The 22,433-nt window shown below is 37.5% G+C and overlaps 1 protein-coding gene across 7 annotated transcripts in view; it reads right to left on the bottom strand.

Moving 5' to 3' along the window:
• Positions 1-22,433, bottom strand: part of FUT10 (fucosyltransferase 10) — a 259,867-nt gene that overhangs the window by 22,025 nt on the left and 215,409 nt on the right. For 5 of the 7 annotated variants that reach the window (XM_082608594.1, XM_082608595.1, XM_082608590.1 and 2 more), the window contains one exon: positions 7,402-7,527. The exons of 1 other annotated variant lie outside the window; for it this stretch is intronic. The gene's annotated coding sequence lies outside the window, so the exon portion shown is untranslated. Of the gene's footprint in view, positions 1-7,401; positions 7,528-16,272; positions 16,365-22,433 lie in introns of all 7 variants that reach the window. One more of the 7 variants, XM_082608592.1, reaches the window with a different exon arrangement.

Genomic DNA, 22,433 nt, shown 5'->3' with positions numbered 1-22,433 from the left:
CCCTAGTCATTAGAAACGGTATCTAAACATTAAATTACAGAGGCTAAGAACACAGATGAACCCAGACTATCTGGATTTGAACCCTGGCTCCATTAGTTGTGTGTGCTTGAGTAAGTTACCTTGCGTCTCTGTGCTCTGTTTCCTTATGTGTAAAATGAGGGGAAATGATTTTACTTACTTTTTGAGATTGGGAGGATTAAATGATTTCATATCTATAGTGCTATTAAGCATTTATTAGTAAGTATCATTAGAGCCACCATTTCCCATTTCATTTTGATATTAGGGACAACAACTTCCAAACTGGAATATTAATAATATTATATGTTGGATAATATCAACTTTATCTCTGTTCTTATCCCAATGTCATCAAATGATGCCAAATCTGTATGTGTAAGCATAGCTGATTCTCTTTGCTGTACAGTAGAAACTAACACAACATTGTAAAGCAACTATATTCCCATAAAATTTTTTTTTAAAAAGAGGCCAAATCATCAAATAATTTCACTTATCTATCCAAACACTATACAAGTGTTTACTTAGCACCTACTCTTTACCTGGCACTATTCTGGGCTCTAGAATTACATTGTTCAATACAGTGTTTGGCTATATAAATTTACATTTAAATTAATTAAAATTAAATAAAATTAAAAATTCAGTTCTTCAGTTGCACTGGCCACATTTCAAGTATTCAGTCACTACATGTGTTTGTCTGGTGGCTACTGTATTGGACAGTACAGATATAGAAAATTTCCTTTGGGGCAGAAAGTTCTGTTACATAGAATTGTAGTACAAATACAGAGATAGAAGCTGACATTCTACTAAGGAAGATAGATAAGAAGCAAATAAATACATAATAATTAGGAATTAATAATTTTCTATGAAGAAACATTATATTCAGTTACTGAAACATTGTTAGAAAAATTAATTTTGATACATAATTCCTTAATGAGCTATCATATAATTATATTAAAATTATAGTTGATTTACCAATTACAAACGTAAAATATGTTTATTTTAGAAAATTTAGAAAATACAGGAAAGTATAAAAAGGAAAATAAAAATATACTTAACAGTATTTTACAAAACAATCATACATATGTATCCTGACATTTTATTTGATATTTATAGATTATGTATTTTACCATGTCAGTCTTCGAAATACTATTTTCAGTGTCTACTTAATAGTACAATTTGTGAATTTGGTGCTCTTTATTTTATCACTGCCTCATTAGAATTTAGGTTGCTTTAAAATTATTCTAATATCTAAATGAATATCCACATATATAATTCTTTGTCTGCCTTTTATTATTTCTTCATGAAAAATCCTTAGAGTACCATTTATAGTGCAAAGTTATTGAATATTTTTAGACTCTTAACTCATGTTGAGAAAAGACTTTTCAAAAATTTGAACTTATTTGTGCATATATCTATTCACCCTTGGCAACAGTGTATTTGTTTTATCTTTACTGGTGTATAATTGCTTTACAATGTTGTGTTAGTTTCTGCTGTACAACAAAGTGAATCAGCTATATGTATACATATATCCCCATATCCTTTCTTTCTTGAGCCTCCCTCCCACCCTCCCTATCCCACCACTCTAGGTGGTCACAAAGCACCGAGCTGATCTCCCTGTGCTACGCGGCTGCTTCCCACTACCTATCTATTTTACATTTGGTAGTGTATATATGTCCATGACACTCTCTCACTTCGTCCCAGGTTCCCCTCCCCTGCCACCCATGTCCTCAAGTTCGTTCTCTACGTCTGCGACTTTATTCCTGCCCTGCCACTAGGTTCATCAACACCATTTTTTTTTTTTTTGGATTCCATATATTTACGTTAGCATATGGTATTTGTTATTCTCTTTCTGACTTACTTCACTCTGTATGACAGACAGTATATATTTTATTTCCTGTAACAGTGGAAAGTATTTTGTTTAATAGTGAGAATGAGCATCACTTCCAATATTTATTAACAGTTTATAAGTCTTCGCTGAACTATTTTAAAAAGTTTTATACCAGTTTTTCAATTGCAAAATCATATGAGCTCTTTGTATTTTAAGGATAGTAACTATTTGTCTTTCCTACTTGGGGCCAACATTTTCCCCAGTTTGTTGAATGTCATAATCATGTTTCCATATTTTTTAGATGTATAAGTTCTGAAACTCATATGTGGCAAATTTCTTTCCTTGCTTTTAAGTTTTGAAAGCCCCTGTGTTTAGAAGAATGCCTGACACACCATGAATACTCAGTAAATATTGGATAAAGGAAAGGGTGAATGAATTAATGAAATATTTGACCCATACTGACGAACAATAGCTTCATTCTTTTTCCTACAGATGCAGGTCAATCCTTCCAATCATTCGAATGTAACTTGGAACTAGAAGAAAAAGTTAGCATTTGTATTGATTTTCTGATGGTAGCGTATTGTCTCCCTGAATGGAACCTCTTACAAGGCCCAAGATCCTGCGTTTGTGTACATCCAGCCCCCGATGGACACTGTAGCTATTTTCTATCCCACAGGATCAATGGTTTTTGGTAGTCATTGTACTTTTTTTAATGGTAACTTCACTCATTATTTAATAAATGTTTAAAATCCACTTCCACCTTTCCTCAGCATCTACCTGGCTTCTTCTCTCATCTTTCTTCTATTAAAATTTTGAGCATGCATCCATGATAAAAAAGGATAATTAATTGAAGGTCAGTGGCATGAGATGTAAAAAAAGAAAAATGTGTCTTGCTTCTCAATATTTTCTCATGAAATCATAGTGATACAGTCTGTATTGGGGAGGAAAGACATAAGTCAGCATATACATGGGCAAATAAACTTGTGTCCATGGAATGTCTGTGGAGGTGTCAATGTTCATTCATTAGAACTGCCGCTCTCCCACGGGACCGCATAGCCTGTTCATAATGAGCTGCGCGCCCTCCTCCGGATGTTTTCCTCTTTGGGGCACATACAATTCCATAACCCTGAAATGCTCCAGGCAGCTTTTCGCTTTGCTTGACAAACATTTGTCCTGCAAGTTTCAGTGCAAATGTTGCCTCTTCTGCCAGGTTGTCCTGATTTGTTTACATTGAATTAGGCCCTGTGTTTCCTCATTACGACAGCACTAGGTGCATATTTATTTCATAACTTTCAAAACATTGTTCTTGAATAACAATTTTTTAACATGTGATTTGGAAATAATTATACATTCACAGGAATTTGCAAAGATAGTGCAGGGCAGTCACCTGTACCCTTCATCCAGTTTCCCCCAGTGGTTATATCTTACAAAACTATAGGAAATTGACATTGGTACAATGTGTGTTTACAGTTCTATGCTGTTTTATGACATCTGTAGACTCATGAAACCACCACCCAGCCAAGTTACATAACTGTTCTATCACCACAATGATCTCCTTCATGTTACCCTTTTGTAGTTACACTCACCCACCCCACCCCCCATCCTGAACCCCTGGCAACTGCTCATTTCTTGTCCATCAGTATAATTTTTCATTTTGAAAATGTTATATAAATGGAATTATACAGTATGCAACTTTTGGAGAAAGGCATTTTTTTTTTCACTCAGCATAATGTCTTTGACATATCACTGATAGGTGAGAGATTGTGTCTGTCATTTTGGTTGTTATTTTCTGTTTGTTTCATCTTTTTGTTTCAGTTTTAATTGATTTTTTCCGGCATTCATGTAGGTTAATTGAACATTTTCTTTTCCATTTTGATTTATCTATAGTGTTTCTAAGTATATCCCATTGTATAACCATTTTAGTGAAGACTAGGTATTACATTTTATATGCACCCTGTCACAGTCTACCACAAACATTTTGCCAGCGTGAATGAAATCTTACCTCTCTTTACCCTCTCCCATTTATAATATAATTAATTATCTAAAAAGTTTCCCCTGCATACATTGATAACCATATCAGAAATTGTTCTAATTTTGCCACAATCATGAAATATAATTTAGAAGACTAAAGACTAACTAAAGGAAAGCAAATTATTCTAATTCATAGTTTTACTCTCTTGTTCTTCTTTCCTTCCTGATGTTCCATGTTTTCTTCTTTTTTCATTTCCCTTCTGTTTACAGAACTTCCTTAAGCCATTATTTGAGGGTAGATCTTCTGACAACAAATTCTGTTAGCTTTCCTTCTCTTGAGAGTGTCTTGATTTCCCCTTTATTCCTCAAGGTTGTTTTCACTGGCTATAGAATTCTGGGGTGACAGTTCTTTTCTCTCATCACTTGAAAAATATTGTGCCACTTCCTTCTGCCTCCATGTTTTCTGATAAGAAATCTTATTTGAATTGTCAAATGAACTGTTTTTCTCCTACAGGTGAGGTGTCATTTTTCTTTGGCTGCTTTCAAAAGTTTTCTTTGTCTTTAGTGCTCAGAAGTTCGATTATGATTTGTTTTGGTATGTATTTCTTTGGGTTCATCCTGTATGGGGTTTTCTCAGCTTCTTGAATATGTATGTTTATGTCTCTTGCCAAATTTGGGAAATTTTTAGTCATTATTATTTATTTTAGTCCCACTCTTTCTCGGACATGAATGTTACATATTTGTTATAGTCCTACAGGTCCCTTTGGCTGTGTTCTTTCTTTTTCCCCAGTCTATTTTCTCTCTGTTATTCAGATTTGGTAATTTCTATTTTTCTATCTTCAAGTTTGCTGAAACATTTCTCTGTCTTCTCCATTTTGCTTTTGAGCCCATCAACTGAGTTTTTTAATTTCAGCTTTGGTTTTCCTTTCTATATTCAACTTTTTGCTGAACTTTTTCCCCAAATATGTTCATAAATGCTCGTTAAAGCATTTTTATCATAGTTGCTTTAAAACTCTTTGTCAGATAATTATAACATCTAGGTCATCTTGGTGTTGGTATCTACTGATTGTCTTTTCTCATTCAAGTTGAGACTTTCCTGGTTCTTGGTAAGGTGAATGAGTTTTGCTTGAATCCTAGACCTGTTGGACGTTATGTTATGATACTCTGGTTCTTATTTGAATCTTCTGTTTTAGCAGGCCTCCTCTGAAACCACACCAGGAAGAGAATGTGGATGCCACCTGCTTAGTGCCCAGTGGGGTTGAAGTTCACATTCTCCACTTGACCTCCATTGACATCATCATGGGGATAGAAATGCCCAGTTACTACTCCTTAAGTGACCTCCACTGACAACATGGCAGGGAGAGTCCTTGTTACTGCTAATGGTAAAGTCTCAGCTCCCTGGTTGTCCAACTCTTTTACCACCCTTGTCAGGGGCAGCATGAGGGGTGACTTGCAACAAGCAGTCAGGCAAGGTTGGGTGTCTAGGCTCTGCACTCAGCCTTGGCTGATGGGGGTGGGTTGACGTTTGACTTGAGTAGAGGTTTCTGCGAGTTGTCTGTCTTACAAGGCTGCCCCTTTGCTGAGCCCTTGGCTAGAGGGACTAGGCTTTTCTTGCTGCTTTCATGTCTATGCTTGCTAGCATTTCTGGCATTCAGTCCAGGATACTTGAGGCAAAAAGAAAACGCAGGGAACTCACTGCTACGTTGTTCCTTAGATCCTGAGGTCCATGGCCAATCTGCCTTCTTCTCTTCACCTTTCAGAGTCTTCTTATGCTTGTATATATATAATGTTCAGGGATTTTAGCTGTACTTAGTGGGAGGAATAGGGAAATGAACATCTACTCCATCTTTCCAGAAGTGGAAGTCTTAATTTCTTATTTTAATTATACTAACATCACCTAGATTTTGGATCCTTTGATGACAAAGTTTGTGTTTTGTTTTTGTCCCTAGGATGTACAGTCAAATGACTGTGTTTTAAAGTAACTTGAAAAAGTTACTTTATGCCGCCAAAAGAACTATTTTATCTCACTTTTGGTTTTTAGGAGCTGCCTTTTAAACTTAATTTTGATTTATAATTATGTAAAATATTTAATGGATCCTCAATCAAGGGTATATCAAAAAGTCTAGCTTTGATATCTGTCCCCACCCTACTTCCTCCTCCTTAGGTGACCATTTTTAAAAAGTATAGACTTTAGCCTCCATTTAAAACAAATAAACAAATATCAATATATGTATTCATATAACCTCCTTCTTAATCAATTGCTTGCCTACTATATACATTTTTCCCTACCTTGCCTTTTCACTTAATATTGATATATTGGATATATTAAGATATACAGGTATTCCTCATCCTTTTCTCCAGCTGCAGAGTACTCTATTGGGTAGATGTATTATTGTTTAAATTCAACCAGCACAAGAAATAGCCTTTTTTTTTTTTTTAATTAAAAAAATTTTTGCCTGTATAGCTTTGGCCTAGATTACTCAGACAAAGGAAAATTCATATGTAAATTTGCTGGATATTGCCAACAAATACTCCATGGGTGTTATGACAATTTGTATTCCAAGCAGAAATGCAGTAAAGTGCCTATTAAGCCAGAACCTCATCAAATGCATTGTTAAACATTTGGATTTTAGTCAATCTAATGGGTGAGATACTGTATCTCAATGTAGTTTTAATTTGTATATCTTTGAAACTGAGCCAGTTTAAGCCTTTTCTTTAAATATGGCTAAGAGCTATTTCTATTTCTTTTTCAGTGAACTGTCTACGCTCTACTTGCTTTTCCGTCAGGTTGTTGCCTTTTCTAAACTGTTTTTAATATATTTTTACATATTAGTGTTATGCACCCATTTTACGTAAAATAAACTGCAAATTTTTCCATAACAATATTTATTAAACATTTACTGTATCAGGGCTTTTTGTGTTACCAGTGACCAAAACAAAAGTAACACATACCTTTAAAAAAAAAATGTGGGAGCTGTATAACTGAAAAGTCCAAAAGTAAGACGGCTTCAGACAAGACTCAATTCATGGGCTCACACAACAAGCAGCTGATGTCACCAAAGACTTTTCCTCCCCCTCTATTCTCTTTCATGCTCTTCTAATAATAGCAAAATGGCTGCAGTAGTTCCAGCCCTCACAGCCTCACAGGGCCCCATCTAAGAGAAGTGTAAGTGCACCTACTGGTATTTCCAAGAGGAAATGAAATTTCCTCCTGCCAAATTCCAGCAAATTTCTCCTTGGTTTTCTTTGGCTTGGACTGACTTACATGCCCATTTATGACCATTTACTGTGACAAGGGAAATAGGATACTGAGGAGGTGAATCAAATCATTACCATCCACTCCTGTAGCTAGGGGGTGATTAGGAGTCATTCTCACCCAAATACCATGACTGAGAGTGGGTTAGAGATGGTTTCCCAAAGGCCATTTGGAGTCTTACTTTTCAATGGAGAATGGTTATTAGATGGCCAAAAAGTAATTCAGTTTCACCTAGGGGGTGTCACATACTGTACCAAACACTAAGAACACAAAGCTAAAACAGCTCTTCGGAAGGTTCTTTATCTACATTCATTTGACATACTCACTTTACCTGAGGACTCTTCTCCCAATGGATGTCTCCAGCTTGTTTTTATACATCACATACTCCTTCATTTCTTATATTAATATCCTGTCTCAACATCGTCACAAACTACAACTGAAGCAATATGCAATGTTCCTAGAAAAGCATAGAATTTGGAGTGAGAATCCAGCTTTGAGTTTTTAACACGAGTAATTATGTGACCTTGATCAAGAACATGACTTTTCAGAACCTCATGTCTTCATCAGAAAATAATGATTATTATCATCATTATGATTATACATAACATTTAAAAGGCCCTTGCTATGTGCCAGGCTCTGTTTTAAGTACTTTATTTATTTATTTATTTATTTATTTTTGGCTGCACTGCACAGCCTGTGGGATCATCGTTCCCCAATCAGGAATTGAACCCGGGCCCTCAGCAGTGAAAGCACAGAGTTCCAACCACAGAACCACCAGGGAATTCCCTGTTGTAAGTACTTTAAATATCTTAAGTCATTGAGGCCTCACAGCAACCCTTTCAATAAGAACTTTTATTAGATCCATCTTATATGTAAGGAAGACTAGAGATACATATTTTTTAATTGGAGTATAGTTGCTCTACAATATTGTGTTAGTTTCTACTGTACAGCAAAGTGGATCAGCTATACATATACATATATCCCCTCTTTTTTGGATTTCCTTCTCATTTAGGTCACCACAGAGCATTGAGTAGAGTTCCCTGTGCTATATGGTAGGTTCTCATTAGTTACTTATCTTATACATAGTATCAATAATGTATATATGTCAATCCCAATCTCTCAATTCATCCCACCCCTCCCTTTGCCCCCTTGGTATCCATACGTTTGTTCTGTCTGTCTGCATTGCAGCACTATTTATGATAGCCAGGACATGGAAGCAACCTAAATGTCCATCAACAGAGGAATGGATAAAGAAGATGTGGTACATATATATACAATGGAATATTACTCAGCCATAAAAAAGAATGAAATTGGATCATTTGCAGAGACATGGATGGACCTAGAGACTGTCAGACAGAGTGAAGTAAGTCAGAAAGAGAAAAACAAATATCATATATTAACACATATATGTGTAATCTGAAAAAATGGGTATGGAAGAATAGAGATATTAAATAACTTGCCCAAGGTCGCCTAGCTTATAAGTAGAAGAGCTGATATTTGAATCCAGGTTCTCTGACTCCAATTAAACTGTATAAACAGGTGAAATTTCTTAGCACAAAGAAGCTGCTCAATATATGTTACTACCAGTGAACCTAAATAATAATTATTCTACTTCATAGGGTGGTTGTAAAGTTCACATAAGATAAAGTCTGTAGAAATGTTTCATAAAAAGTAATTTGCTGTACAAATATAACATATTATAGTTCTTATTATGATGTCTCCTCTTTTCCTAAATCTCTCCAGACCTTGGGTTAATATCTTCTATGGGCATTCAGTCAGTCTCACTTTTTATTAATGCTTCTATATTTCCAATTAACGTAGCTTGTCTTTTGTAAACCCCTCCTCATGTTAAACCCTTTAGCATCTCTTTAATTCTTCCTTTCTGCTCATTTCTTCTCTTGCTGTCAACCTTTTCTCTGTGGGGCTCACATTCCCAGACTTTATGATAATGAGCACATCCTGACTACATCTGCTCTGGTCTCTTACTTTCCTAATATAGTACATGGGAGTTTCGGACCTGGATTAAGAGTTGCAGTAACGTTTCATTATTTTTTTTCCTTCTGGAAATGGTATAACTTTTCAATGCTTCTAGAGGACCTCTATATAATTATAGGGCTTTAGTTTCCTTTTGTAGGTATGATTTTGTGTGGTTTTGCAATTTTCTTTAGCATGGTTACTAAGAAATGAGTTCAAAAAATATGTATTTAATACATATTTGATAAATATAATACACAAGATAAATGCTCTACAAGATGCTGATAAAATGTTAGTTGTACATACTTTCCAGAACTATCAGTAATGAGAGACTTCTAAGGTTGCTACCAAACTGTCAGTCCTTGTAAGAGAAACTTGTCCTCCTAAATCGGTAACTCCCATGCATCTTCTTTCTTTTATTCATTTTGGAGACTCCAGACTCTAAAGAGATTGTGTTTGTGTGTGTGTGTGTGTGTGTATCTGAGATAGAAGAGAGATAGAGAGAGGCCTGCAGGGCAATATTACGAACACTTGAAGAATTCTAATGTTAAGAAAGACATTGCAATCAAAAATCAAAATACTCAATATGAAATTCTCTTCACTGAACAGTTTGATGAAAACTTTAAAATAAGTACATTGTGTTTAAGGAAATAAATCAAGGCATAACTGCCATCTTGAAAAGAACATAAAGTTTTGAAACAATGTAAACAGAAATGAAACAAAATCATGTGGATCAATTGATTTCAAGAATCAATTAGACAATTTGAACATCAAACTTACATTAATCCTTGAAATTTTAAAACTGCAGTAGGTGGGATACATTCTAACCTGAAATCTGTAAAAGAGCTAATTAGTGAATTTGGAAATGGTACTGAGATGCTTACGCAGAATGCAGTCTAGAAAGTAAAAGAGAAAAAAATATTGAGAAGTTAAGAGACCTGAAAGATAGATTGAGAAGCTTAATATCTAATGTTTAATAAAAACTGCAGAAGCAGAGAAAGGAAGGAATGGTGGTAGGCTACCTTTGAGAATTAATTGCTAGGAATATTCCAGAATATTGATTAAAAACTGAATTTTTAGATCAAAAATTTACCTCTAGAATCAAGCAAGAAATAAAAATACAATAAAAATAAATCCATACCTTGGTCACATAGTGAAAATAAAGAATAAAGAGAAAATCATAAAAATTAGCAAAGGAAAGTTATTGATAGACTGGTAGCAAACATCTCATCAACAATGAAGTCCAGAAGGCAGTAGAGTAGTATATTCCAAGTGTGCGTGAAAATAACTGTCAATCTAGACTATTACATTCAATCACATTATTCTTTAATATTTAGAGCAAAATCTTAGGTGAAGACCGAAAAACTTTATTTTGACGTTCACTAAAAGATATAACAGTGATCTTTTTTCCTCTAACCCTATCATTCTACTTGAGAAACACTTCTTGGACCATGCTGTCTGCCACTATCTAGATCAGGCTTTATAAGAACTTCTGAGCCTGGGAATTCCTTGGCAGTCCAGTGGTTAGGACTCAGCACTTTCATTGATGAGGGCGTGGGTTCAATCCCTGGTTGGGGAACTAAGATCCCGCAAGCCTCACAGTGCAGCCAAAAAACAGAACAAAACAAACTTCTTAACCTTTCTTCCTAGTTCAAATATCTTCTTATTTCAGCTTATTCTACACCTGTCAGACAACTCTTTATAAAATACAGATTTGGTCATATTACTGCCTACCACTCTCCCCCCCCCAGACCTCACATAGCTACCTTTTTTTTTTTTTTTCTAGAAGGATATAACCTGTGAAAAAACAAATTTCAACTGAGTAAATTTTGAAGATCGAATCAACTTTATACAATGATTCATGAATTGGGCAGCATCCCAGCTAGCAAGTAGAAAGGCACTCTGAGGACCTGTACAAAATGGAAGGTTTTTAAAGGCAAAAGGGGAGTGAGACAAGGAAGTCAAAAACAAAAGGAAGTGTGGATCAGGAAATTCCAGGCCAATCGGTTTAAAATGTCAAGCCTGGAAGATACAGAAACTGTAATTAGGTTAGGTATTAAATCTTGGTTTGCTGATGTGGGGCTGAGCACAGGTGACTCTATTCGGGGCCTGTTGTTTCTTTTTTAAAATAAGTCAAAAGTTTTAAACCTGAATTTCAAAGTCTCTGCAGATCTTTCTAGTCTCTGTTCCCACTATTTATTTACTCACAGGATCAACTCAAAGGTCGTTGTCAGCCAGGTCTTCTGATTTCAGACCATAAATAGTGACAAAACAAGTCATGTTGACTTTATTTTCTCACTTTCTGGAGAATTCACTCTAAGTGTATTGCCTAAGCCCTTATATTTTACAGAAAGTCCTCCTGTTAGACACAAAATTATGAGAAATCACGGCAGAGATTTCTGATACGTATTATATTACTAACTGGGCCCAAAGCCCATGAAGAAAATTGGTCCTTCCAATAAATATTCTCCCTATATTACTGTACAGAGTTATTTTCCTGAGGTTTTATGGCAGGGAGTCTTTTATTTGATATTTTCAGAGTTATAGGGTGTTAAGATATTATTCTGCCATGTTGGCTGTATCCTATGCAGTTTTCAAGTTACCTTTTCTGTCTATCAACTTTTCTTATCTTTATGGCTCCTAATCTTTGTAACCAGTCTCCATCAACAAAATCAAGCTGCAGAAAATAAACTACAGATAAGGCTCCCTGACATGGTAATGGGATTTTCACTGCTTCCCTTGAATTTTCTATGTCAATAATTTTTGCTGCCAGAAATTTCCTTTTGATCCTCATATCAGAAAATCCTTTCATGTGAATGGCAACTTACCACATTAAAATATTTAAAAAAGCAACTTGTTAGCAATTCATTTTTCCTTTGGATTTTATTGCCTTTCACATATCTGTCATTTTTTATCTTGTGATTCCCCTTGGCACTTGTGTAGTTAAGGTGTATTCTTTGCTCTATTTTTTTTTGTCCTTATCAATAACTTATTTCAGTTAATTGTTTTGAGGGCTTATTAAGGTTCCTTCACCCCAGACCGTCATGAATACACTATAAATTGCATCCAAAATGTATGCAGTGTGGCACTTCTTGGGCCTCAACACCTCCAGTAGATCTTTTTCAAATTTTATTGTAAAATTTGAATAAACTCACTCTCACTCCTTATGTCACCTCTACTCCCTTCAGTGGCTAGGGATTGAGATAAGTGATGGAATTGCTGAGGCTCTGTGTTTACCGAAGTCTTACGAGGCGGTTCTAGTCTACTGAATTATACTGGAAGTTGCTTGCTGTAAAGGTACAGCCAAGGTACCACACCATGTACCTCTCCTCCAGTGTCCCAGTTCTCAGTTCTCCCTAGCGACCCAACAAGAAGGCTCTTGGCACATCTCAAATCCAATATGTCCCTCCCTGAACTTTCTGTCCTCTATCACACATCCACTCCACCTCCTAACCTCTCTATTCTCACTATCACCCCCAATCTTGGCCTCCAGAGTAAAAGCACTGAAACCCATTTTCAATCTAGTCATACTTACATTTCCAACCTTATTTACCATTGCCCCCTCCATAAACCACGTACTCCAACCAAACCGAACCATGGGTTATTCTCTTATGACATCTATTTCTTAGTTCTATTCTCATGCTGCACCTTCAGGAAGTAACTCTATTCTCTCTTCTCCATTTGTTTATGTCCAAATCCTATCCATCCTTAAAAGCGGAGTTCAAGTGCCTTGTGCAAAATATTGTGTCTTATAATCCTAGAAGTAGCCTCTCTTCTCCAAACTCCTGTGGCATTTTTTTCTATATTTTTCTTTCATACATACCACTTTCTTCTGTAACTTTGGGGGATTTATGAACATACCTTATTTTTCTCAGCACACTGCAACTTCTTGAGGACTTGATCCATTTCCTTACAAAATCATTTTTTTTTACTCTATACAATGACTGACGAGTACTTTTCACAGAGAAGGGAGGCACTGTCATGCATTTTCTTAATGACTTCAAGTAATAACTCTATAAGCTCATATTATTTTTGGCCACTTTATAGGTAAGAAAATGTTTCATGGGAGAAGTAACTTGCTCCTTAGATGGGTTAAACAGATATTTAATGATATTGAGTAAATAACTGAGCAAATAGATCACTTCGTGTGAGGTTTAAAGGGATTTTATACTAAAGGAAAGTTATGCTTCATCTGCCCAAAAAAGTTCACAAGCACAGTGGAGAAAGAGGTCTGTTCTTGTTTTTTTGTTGGTTTTTTTTTTGTTTTGTTTTGTTTTGCGGTACGCGGGCCTCTCACTGCTGTGGCCTCTCCCATTGTGGAGCACAGGCTCCGGACGCGCAGGCTCAGCGGCCATGGCCCATGGGCCCAGCTGCTCCGCGGCATGTGGGATCCTCCCAGACCGGCGCACGAACCTGCGTCCCCTGCATCAGCAGGCGGACCCTCAACCACTGCGCCACCAGGGAAGCCCCTGTTCTTGTTTTATTTTGTTTTTGTGAATTGCTTCCATGTGTTAGTGACATTGCCATGCTTTCCTATCATTTGCTCCTGTGATGATACAAGTATCACAAAAACACTAAGTCAGTAAGGATAAAGAGAGGTGTAAATTTACATATGCAGCCAATTTCCCATAATGGTTAGACATCATCCCTCTCAGCAAGTCTTTTGAGTAAGCACTTTTAGCCAGCTGCCAGTCTAGAAAAGAGGCGAACACTTTCTACTTTCCGGAAAAGTGCATGAGTCTTCCAACTGTGACTTAGGTATTTTCCTGATGATTGCAGATGGGTGAAATGACTGATGGCTTGAATGCACCTTGATGAATGGGAAACTGATGTTCACCATCACACCAGGCTTTCTGAGTGTGGATGCCAAACAGAGAAGTTTCCCCACTTTTACCTTTAAAAAAGGAGCTACCTACAAAGAGGGGAGAAGTGAGGGGAGCCATTACCTGGCAATGGAAAATGCTCCTAGATTCTTCATAGGTATCACATTAAGGAGTGTGGCTGAAAGGCTGGCACATCCTGGTCCTTGGACTGGAGATTTGTCAAAGCTGGTTGAGATCTGTGATTTCCTCTAGTCCAATCTCATCATTTTACTATTGGACAAAGTGAAGTGACTTGCCCAAGATTACAAGAAACACAGTGACCGAGGCTCCAGTGTTGCCTCCAAGAGCAGAAAGTAGAGGAAAATTGAAGAAGCTGCTATGTTAACTGTAAGAGAAAAAACTGAAATATCAGTCAAGCTCAAACCCAGTGTCAGGGATCCTTACATCTCTTCTAGGAAAAGAGCATGACCTTTGCACTAAGAAATACAATAAATTTTCTGGTTCTGCCATTTACTGTATCCTTAAGCAAAGCAGTTTCCTCATTTGTGAAATGTGATTTTTACAGTTATTTCCTTTAGAGGGTTGTACGGAGGATTACAAGAGATAAAGTATTGAGACAAGGTCTGGGAAGCAGTAAACCATCAATAAATGTTGGTTCTACCTTTGATGAGTTTAAAGTTGAAATTCAAAAAAACAAAAAAACAAAACAAAATTAAGGAATTGAAAGAGAAAAAGAAAGCCAAGAAATGTCTTTTTCAATCAGTAGAGTCTTGTGAAGACAATCTGAATCATATTTTGTCTCTTGGACAAATAACAGAGGATATAAAGGAATTAATATAATATAATTTTTTATTAAGTGTTTAAGACATATGGACAATGCAAACCTGGCCTTTTTCCCTTTGCCCAGAAAACATTCTAGCCACAATAGAACTTGGAGCATGATCAATCTAATATCTTCAATAGTTTCTGGTGTGTGCATACTTTCACATAACTTTGTCTGAAAGGCTCTCAGTGGAGTCTCTCACCACCTTCATCTAATGGGCAGCAGCTGCATGGAAACAATCCTTCCATATTACTCACCTTATCAGACCACAATAAAACACCTCCCCTCATTCTACCCTGGGAAGACTATCTGTTCTTTTGCTATTTGTAATGTTGACAGTCCCTTTTAGGGTAGATTTTCCTATACCAGATGGTTCTGGCTTTTTAGTGTTTTTCACTAACTAGCTAATTCGTCTCTGAGTTTATTTGAATTTTAGTTTATTTCTTTATGCACAATTTTCTACTCTCTCCTGGAATCCTACTTGGCAGTGATAATGAGAAGCAGCTGTCTGGCCTGGGCAGTGACACAGAGACACTGGTGTCATCATCATTGTTCAAAGCTTGTCATACCCACCTAGATCAGCGCACTCCTCTTGCTGCTTTTGCAGTCAGATTTCTGATTCAAGCACCATATCAGTTTTTGTACTTTAAAGGGAGCATTGTTTTTTTCTGCTGTTCTCCCATTAGATACCCTTTATTGGATATGGGGAAAGGGGGAAGGCAAATGATGTGAGTTTGGTCTCTGTATCTTTGTAATTTTTAGAAAGCTCAGCCTTCCACCATATCTATTTACCTATCTATGCCTCGTTCTAACTCCTCAATTGCCAGAGTGATTATGATAAATCCCTGAGTCAAACTGATAAAGAAATATTTAATACTAAAAGAAAAAGAATGGAAGAAGTAGCAAAGGAAATTACAAAAAGATCCCAATATTTGATGCCCTAGTGGCTCTAAAACGTAAGATAGTTATCTAGATATTTACTACTCAGTACTGGAGTTTAAAGTAGAGATGATATTAATCAAGAGTATTGACTCATAGACCTTTTTGTCATCTTCTCTATATATTTGATATTGAAGTATAATAAAATGAAACCACTCAGTGGACTCAAAGTTATAAATCCTGGTCTCAAGTTCTGGATCTGGCCTATGTAACCTTGAATTACGCATACACACACATATTTTATATGTATATATGTGTACTATATATATATATGTATATATATAGCTTGAAAAAATGTACAGCAAAATTATAATTATAATAGATGTTTCAGAGACAAATTGGAATAATTTTTAAAATTCACATGTGAGAAATCACGAATAATGCAACAAAGGGAAAAGTAATTTTAAAAATTTAAATACTTTGAAAATAGTTGTACAGTTGTATGTGTGTCAGAAACTAGCTATTCATCAAACCCAATTTCTCCTCTTCTTGGGCTCAAAGACAGACTACTTCCCAGTATCTCTTGCAGTTAGATCTGGCCATGTGATTAAGTTGGGGTCAATGGTATATGAGTGGAGGGGAGGTGCACCACTTCTAGGCTTGACCCATAAAAACCTCCGCCATGGATCCTTCATTCTCTTACCTCTTCCAGCAAGGACAACCAACTTGGAAACGACATGTTGTCGATCTATGAAGCATCACTGTCTAGGAGATGCTGCCTGCCAATTACAACACCTGTTTAGAATGACATGGGCAAGAAATACACTTCTTATTGGCTTAAGCCTGAGATAGGGGTTTATCAGTTAAAAACAGCAGCAGTGACAGATGGTAAACTCAAGGGGCAGGTTGCCAAGCTGCTGGAAGTGGCATTAGTCTGATATTAATTGGGAAGAGCCCAGTGCTGACAGTTAACTGTGAAAACAGGTCTATATGAGGCTCAGCCAATGACTGGTTGAAACATAATCTGGTCAAATCAGCAGTGCCAGCAGGGATGAATTTTGAGGTCCTTAGAGGAGACTTCTGCCAATCCAACAGGCCAGTAAAGATTCCTGAACCATAAACAAACAATTCAGAGGGTTGTGATGATCCCTTTAAAAGAAAATGTTTGCTTCTGGGTATGTCCATTGTGGAAAATATTCCTGTGAATTCTACATTAGAATTTGAATATCTGGAAATATCAAGAATAGCAGGTCTCAGACTGTCTCCTGTAATTTAGACTCAACTTTTTATATTTCTGTGAAGGCTTAACTGACCATGGAACTAAAATTGTGCACAGCTACCAGTCAGCTTTTTTTGTTTTTGTTTTTTATTTACCCCATCAGACTTTTATTACAATAACAATTTTACAATATAACAGATACAGAAAGCAACCAACATCTCTCCATAAATATTTTCCAGTTCTTGTCCATATGCATTTCAATTTTACAAAGATATGGTTCTAGCATAGTGTAATTTCGCACTTTCAATTTTTTACTACACATTATGAGATAAGTACTTTCCCTGTCTTCCCTTTTAACCGCTGCTTAATGTTTCATGGTTTGTATCTGTGAACTCATTAATGATTCACCCATTATTGAATGTCTGAGCTACTTTTCTGGTTTAATAATTACAGATAACTGTGAAGTAAAAATATTCATAAATATGGGGCCTCCCTGGTGGCGCAGTGGTTGAGAGTCCGCCTGCCGATGCAGGGGATACGGGTTCGTGCCCCGGTCTGGGAGGATCCCATATGCCGCGGAGCGGCTGGGCCCGTGAGCCATGGCCGCTGAGCCTGCGCATCCGGAGCCTGTGCTCCGCAACGGGAGAGGCCACAACAGTGAGAGGCCCGCGTACAGCAAAAAAAAAAAAAAAAAAAAAAAAAATATTCATAAATATGAAGTCATCCTTTTTTAAGCAGATTTTCCTTGGATAATCTGGAAATCTTGGATTTCCTTGGATAATCCAAGAATGGAATAGAATAAATGTGTTAAGAGATCTTGAGACACAGTACCAAACTGTCTTCCAAAAGGGTAGTACCTATTCATCCAGGCACAGGTAAAGGATTAGATTTCTGAATGACATGTCAAGATCTCTAAATTAGGACCTGGCAATCTCTGTTCTTCATCAGGTTTTTTTTTTTTTTTTTTTTTTTGACATTTTAAAACCACTCTATGCCATTAGAAACAGTGGCTATCCTTGGGCGAGGAAATGAGTGGAAGAGGAAGCAAGCAAGGTTCTGTGGCCCTGCTTATGTTCTATTTCTTGATTTGGAAATCGATTAGTCAGATGTGTTCAGCTTGTGAAGATTAGGAGAGCAGGACCCTTCAGATTGGAGCACTTTTCTCTATGTACATCATACATCAATAACTGTCCAAGAAATATGCTGCAGGAATTTCATGAGAATGTCTATCACATTGCGGAAAGACACATGAACGCTCTGGAACATTTTGCCAGGCACCATTTTGGATTGGATTGGAATTATCTATATATGTCATATGGTTTGCTATGTACCATCAAGGATGTTCCAAAGCACCAAGTCCTGCAGGTGTTAGGAAACTGCCCCAAGTCCCAGATGACCAAACATTCTTTGTTTCCTAAACTTTGGCAGCAGTCTGATGGAGGCACCACTAGGAAAACCAGATCTGTCAACCTGGAGCTTACTGTTTCTCAAATTAAACTTTGGGGAACTTACCTGGTGACAAGGCCCAGGAAGGTTAGATAACTGTTCTGAGACCTGCAGCTAACTAGTGGTAGAGCTAGAACTAAACCCAGGCCTCCAGTTTCCCAGAATGGGTTTTTCCCCCAACCATCTCCCCAGCCTGAGACCAGTGTCAGACAAATAGTTGTTGACTGAAGTTCTTCAGTGAACTCCAGCGGGGCCTGGTTTAAGCTCTCAGCCAGTTAGCTTTTTTACTGACAGTCAAAAAAATTGAGAAAAATCCCAGACAAAAATTACAAAAATAAACAGTTTCTGAGTTTAACTAGAATTCACATGCCAGCTAGTGGTCATAAGTCGATACAGGAACCTAAGATTAGAAAACATTCCTTCTCCAAAATAAACTCTTCTAGGTCTGGTTCTCTGTGTTGCAAGGCTGTTCCATATTATTTCATATTTTCCACCTCATTAATTCCAAATGTGAGGCCAACAGAAATTTTATCCATTAAATTCCCAGGAATTTGTTTTACAACCAATTCAACAACTGAGGGTGTAGCCCTTTCCCTTCTCATTGTCTAAGCTCTTCTATGTTTTCGTAACTCACGCATCATTCCCCGTACCGGTTATTAGAGATTCAGCTCTTCAGCAGGGGCAAACTCATTAAAAACGAGAGCTAAACCCAGGGGAAAGTACAACTGGTGCTTCCAGTGTGGCTGTCTGGTTACTCCTGCTATATCTGATGTTGCTCAGACATCACACTACCGGGCTTCCCTGGTGGCGCAGTGGTGGAGAGTCCGCCTGCCGATGCAGGGGACGCGGGTTCGTGCCCTGGCCCGGGAAGATCCCACATGCCGCGGAGCGACTGGGCCCGTGAGTCATGGCCGCTGAGCCTGCGCGTCCGGAGCCTGTGCTCCGCAACGGGAGAGGCCACAGCAGTGAGAGGCCCGCGTACCGCAAAAAACAAAAACAAAACCAAAAAAAAAACTCTTAGATGTAAGAGTTCTTCATTTTGTTAGATACAAATTGTTTTAAATTCATGTATGATAAAAGACAACAGTGTTTTAAGTCTTATCATCAACCCAAATATTTTCTTATTATTATGGTTTAATGTTAACACAACGTATATTTTTCTACATGTGTTCTGCTTCTGGTTAGGATAGAGAAAGTTGTGAGAGACTTTCACCAATTGCTTCCACCACATACTTCCCTTTGCAGGTCCCTGTTTATCTACAACCTGGAATTCAGGTTGAGGTCCACCAAAAAGAAATTTTGCTGGTCTGTATTAAATGGGATTACAGCGCGATCTCTTGTCAAATCTGATTTCACAAATGAGCAAAATGAGAGCCAGGTTCTTTCCACTATGGCATGGTCTATTATTCTTAGACCTGGATCCTGACTTCAACATTGGCATTGTCCTTTTATTCCTGAGTATTGTCTGCCTACTCCCTCTCCTTTTGAGTCCCTTGTCTTAGTGTGGTTCGTTCAACTTCTAGCACGGAGGCCAAGAGAATCAATCAAGACAAAAGTCAGTAAGTATTTGTGCTTTTAAGACCTGCGGACCCCTGACTCAGATGCAGTGCCCTCTGGGCATTTCCTCACCAAATCCTGGTCACTTCTATTAGTAACATCAGCAAGCACCCTGGAGCATTACCAGTCACTGGGCACTGGAGCAGACCTGGTGTTCTCCATTCAATTCCTCCTGATGCAATGCCTTGAAGTCTATTCTCATACTCAAGAGACATGATCATTATTAGTCTTTTGATAGAAGCATATTTCATCTTTTCAATGAACAGAGTAGCCTTGTTTTGCCAAATGAAAATAGGAAATTGGCATCATGAGAGTAGAGGTGTTAGTTGAACATCCCTTAAAATGATCCCCAATATGATAGGGGGTGTGGAATCTTTTTAATTCAAATCAAAACCTATTCGTTCGAGTCTACAGTGCATGAGGATGGGCTCTGTGACACATACGTGGATAAATAATTTTCCTGAAAGGTATATGATCTGACGGAAAGTGTTTCCCTCAGACCCCATGAAAATGCTATCATTGACTGAAATGGAGTTTTAGATAACTTTAAAAAATTATGTCATTATGTGCCTGAATTAGTTTTCTATTGATGTGTAACAGATTAGCACACAGTTAGCAGCTTAAAACAAGACCATTGGGCTTCCCTGGTGGCGCAGTGGTTGAGAGTCCACCTGCCGATGCAGGGGACACGGGTTCGTGCCCCGGTCTGGGAGGATCCCATATGCCGCGGAGCGGCTGGGCCCGTGAGCCATGGCCGCTGGGCCTGCGCATCCGGAGCCTGTGCTCCGCAACGGGAGAGGCCACAACAGTGAGAGGCCCGCATACCGCAAAAAAACAAACCAAAACAAAACAAAAACAAAACAAACAAACAAAAAAAACAAGACCATTTATTAAGTCATAGTTCTGAAGGTCAAAAGTCAAGGCACAGTAAGACTGGGCTTTCTGCCTAGGATTTTATGAAGCTGAAATCAAGATGTTGACTATGCTCTCATCTGGAACTATGGGTGCTCTTCAAGCTCATTCACATTGTTGGCAGAGTACAGTTCTTTGTGGTTGTAGGACTGAAGTCCTTATTTCTTTGCTGGCTATCAGCTGGGGCCCACTCTTAACTCTTGGAGACTGCCCACAATTTTACAACAGACAATGGAGATCTTCAGAGCTAGCAGTGGAAAATCCCCCTGGTGTCAAATTTCTCTCATTCTTTGAATCACTTCTGCTAGCAAGAACCCCATCCTTTTTAAGGGCTCACCTGATTACCTGTCAGTTAATAACCTGTCAGGCCCATAAAGGATAATCTCCTATTTTCAGGTCAACAATTATGGGACCTCAATTAATCTGCACTTTTGCAGCAGCACTCAGAGTTGTGTTTGATTGAATAACTGGGAAAATCGTGTATATACCAGGAATCTTGGAGGCTATCATAGAATTCTGCCTATGACAGTGCCAGAATACAAGTGTGTTAAATCATTTTTTACTAGAGGAGGTTGTTTAATCCAAATATTTTCTATCCTACCTTCTTGCATACTTATTTATAGAATTAGATTTTTATTGCTGCCATTATAAATTCTCCCAAACTGATGACTCAAACTTTACAAATATATTATCTTACAGTTCTATAGGTCAGAAGTCTGACACAGTTCTTACTGGGATAAAATTGAGATATCAACAGGGCTGTATTCCTTTCCAGAGGCCTTTTCCAGCTTCTAGAGGCTGCCACATTCTATAGCTCATGGTTCCCTTCCCCCACCTTCTAAGTTAACAATGGTCCTTCTCATGCTACCATCCCTCTGGTTGTCTTGCACCAGGGAAACGTTCTCTACTTTTAAGGACTCAGGTGATTGATCAGGTTAAGGCCACCTAAATAATCCAAAATAACTTCTCCATCTCTAGATTCTTCTCCTAATCACATCTGTAAAGTCCCTTTTGCCATGTAAAGTCACATTCACAGATTCCAAGGATCAAGGCATGAACTTTTTTGGAGGCCATGATTCTACCTACCTATCTTTCAAAATAGAGGCCTGGGGACCTCTCAGCCCATTTCACTTTTTCTTTTATTTAAACAATATCTTCAAAGACCAAAGAACCATGGCTTAGAAAGCATGTGATACATATATCTACTGGACAGTATTTCCTGGAATAGGGGATATTGAGCATTATATAATGACATGCTTCACAACTGATACAGCACGATAATCCAGCCAAAGATAAGAAAATTTGTCAAAAGATACAAACTTCTGATTATAAGATGAATAAGTTCTGCGGAGCTAATATTCAGCATGATGATTATAGTTAATTATACTGCGTTATATACTTGAAAGTTCCTGAGAGACTAGATCTCAAATGTTCTTATTGCAAAAAAGAAATAGTAATTATGTAATGTAATGGAAATGTTAGCTAACACTATGGTGGTGATCTTTATTGCAATATATGAGTGTATCAAATTAACTGATTGTATACCTTCAACTTACACAATGTTACATGTCAATTATGTCTCAATGAAGCTGGAAAAAAAAGAGAAGTTGTGCTTAAGAGGAAGAAAATAAAATTCAATAATACATGCAGTTGAAATTGTGAGCTCCAGTTTTTCCTGAAGTGTCCTCCATGGGAATTAAATTTCTATGGCATTAATAGTTGTTTCACAA

This window comes from Mesoplodon mirus, assembly GCF_964341445.2.
Source record: "Mesoplodon mirus genome assembly, chromosome: 20".
Taxonomy (NCBI): Eukaryota; Metazoa; Chordata; class Mammalia; order Artiodactyla; family Ziphiidae; genus Mesoplodon; species Mesoplodon mirus.
This window is presented reverse-complemented; position numbering and strand designations above follow the sequence as displayed.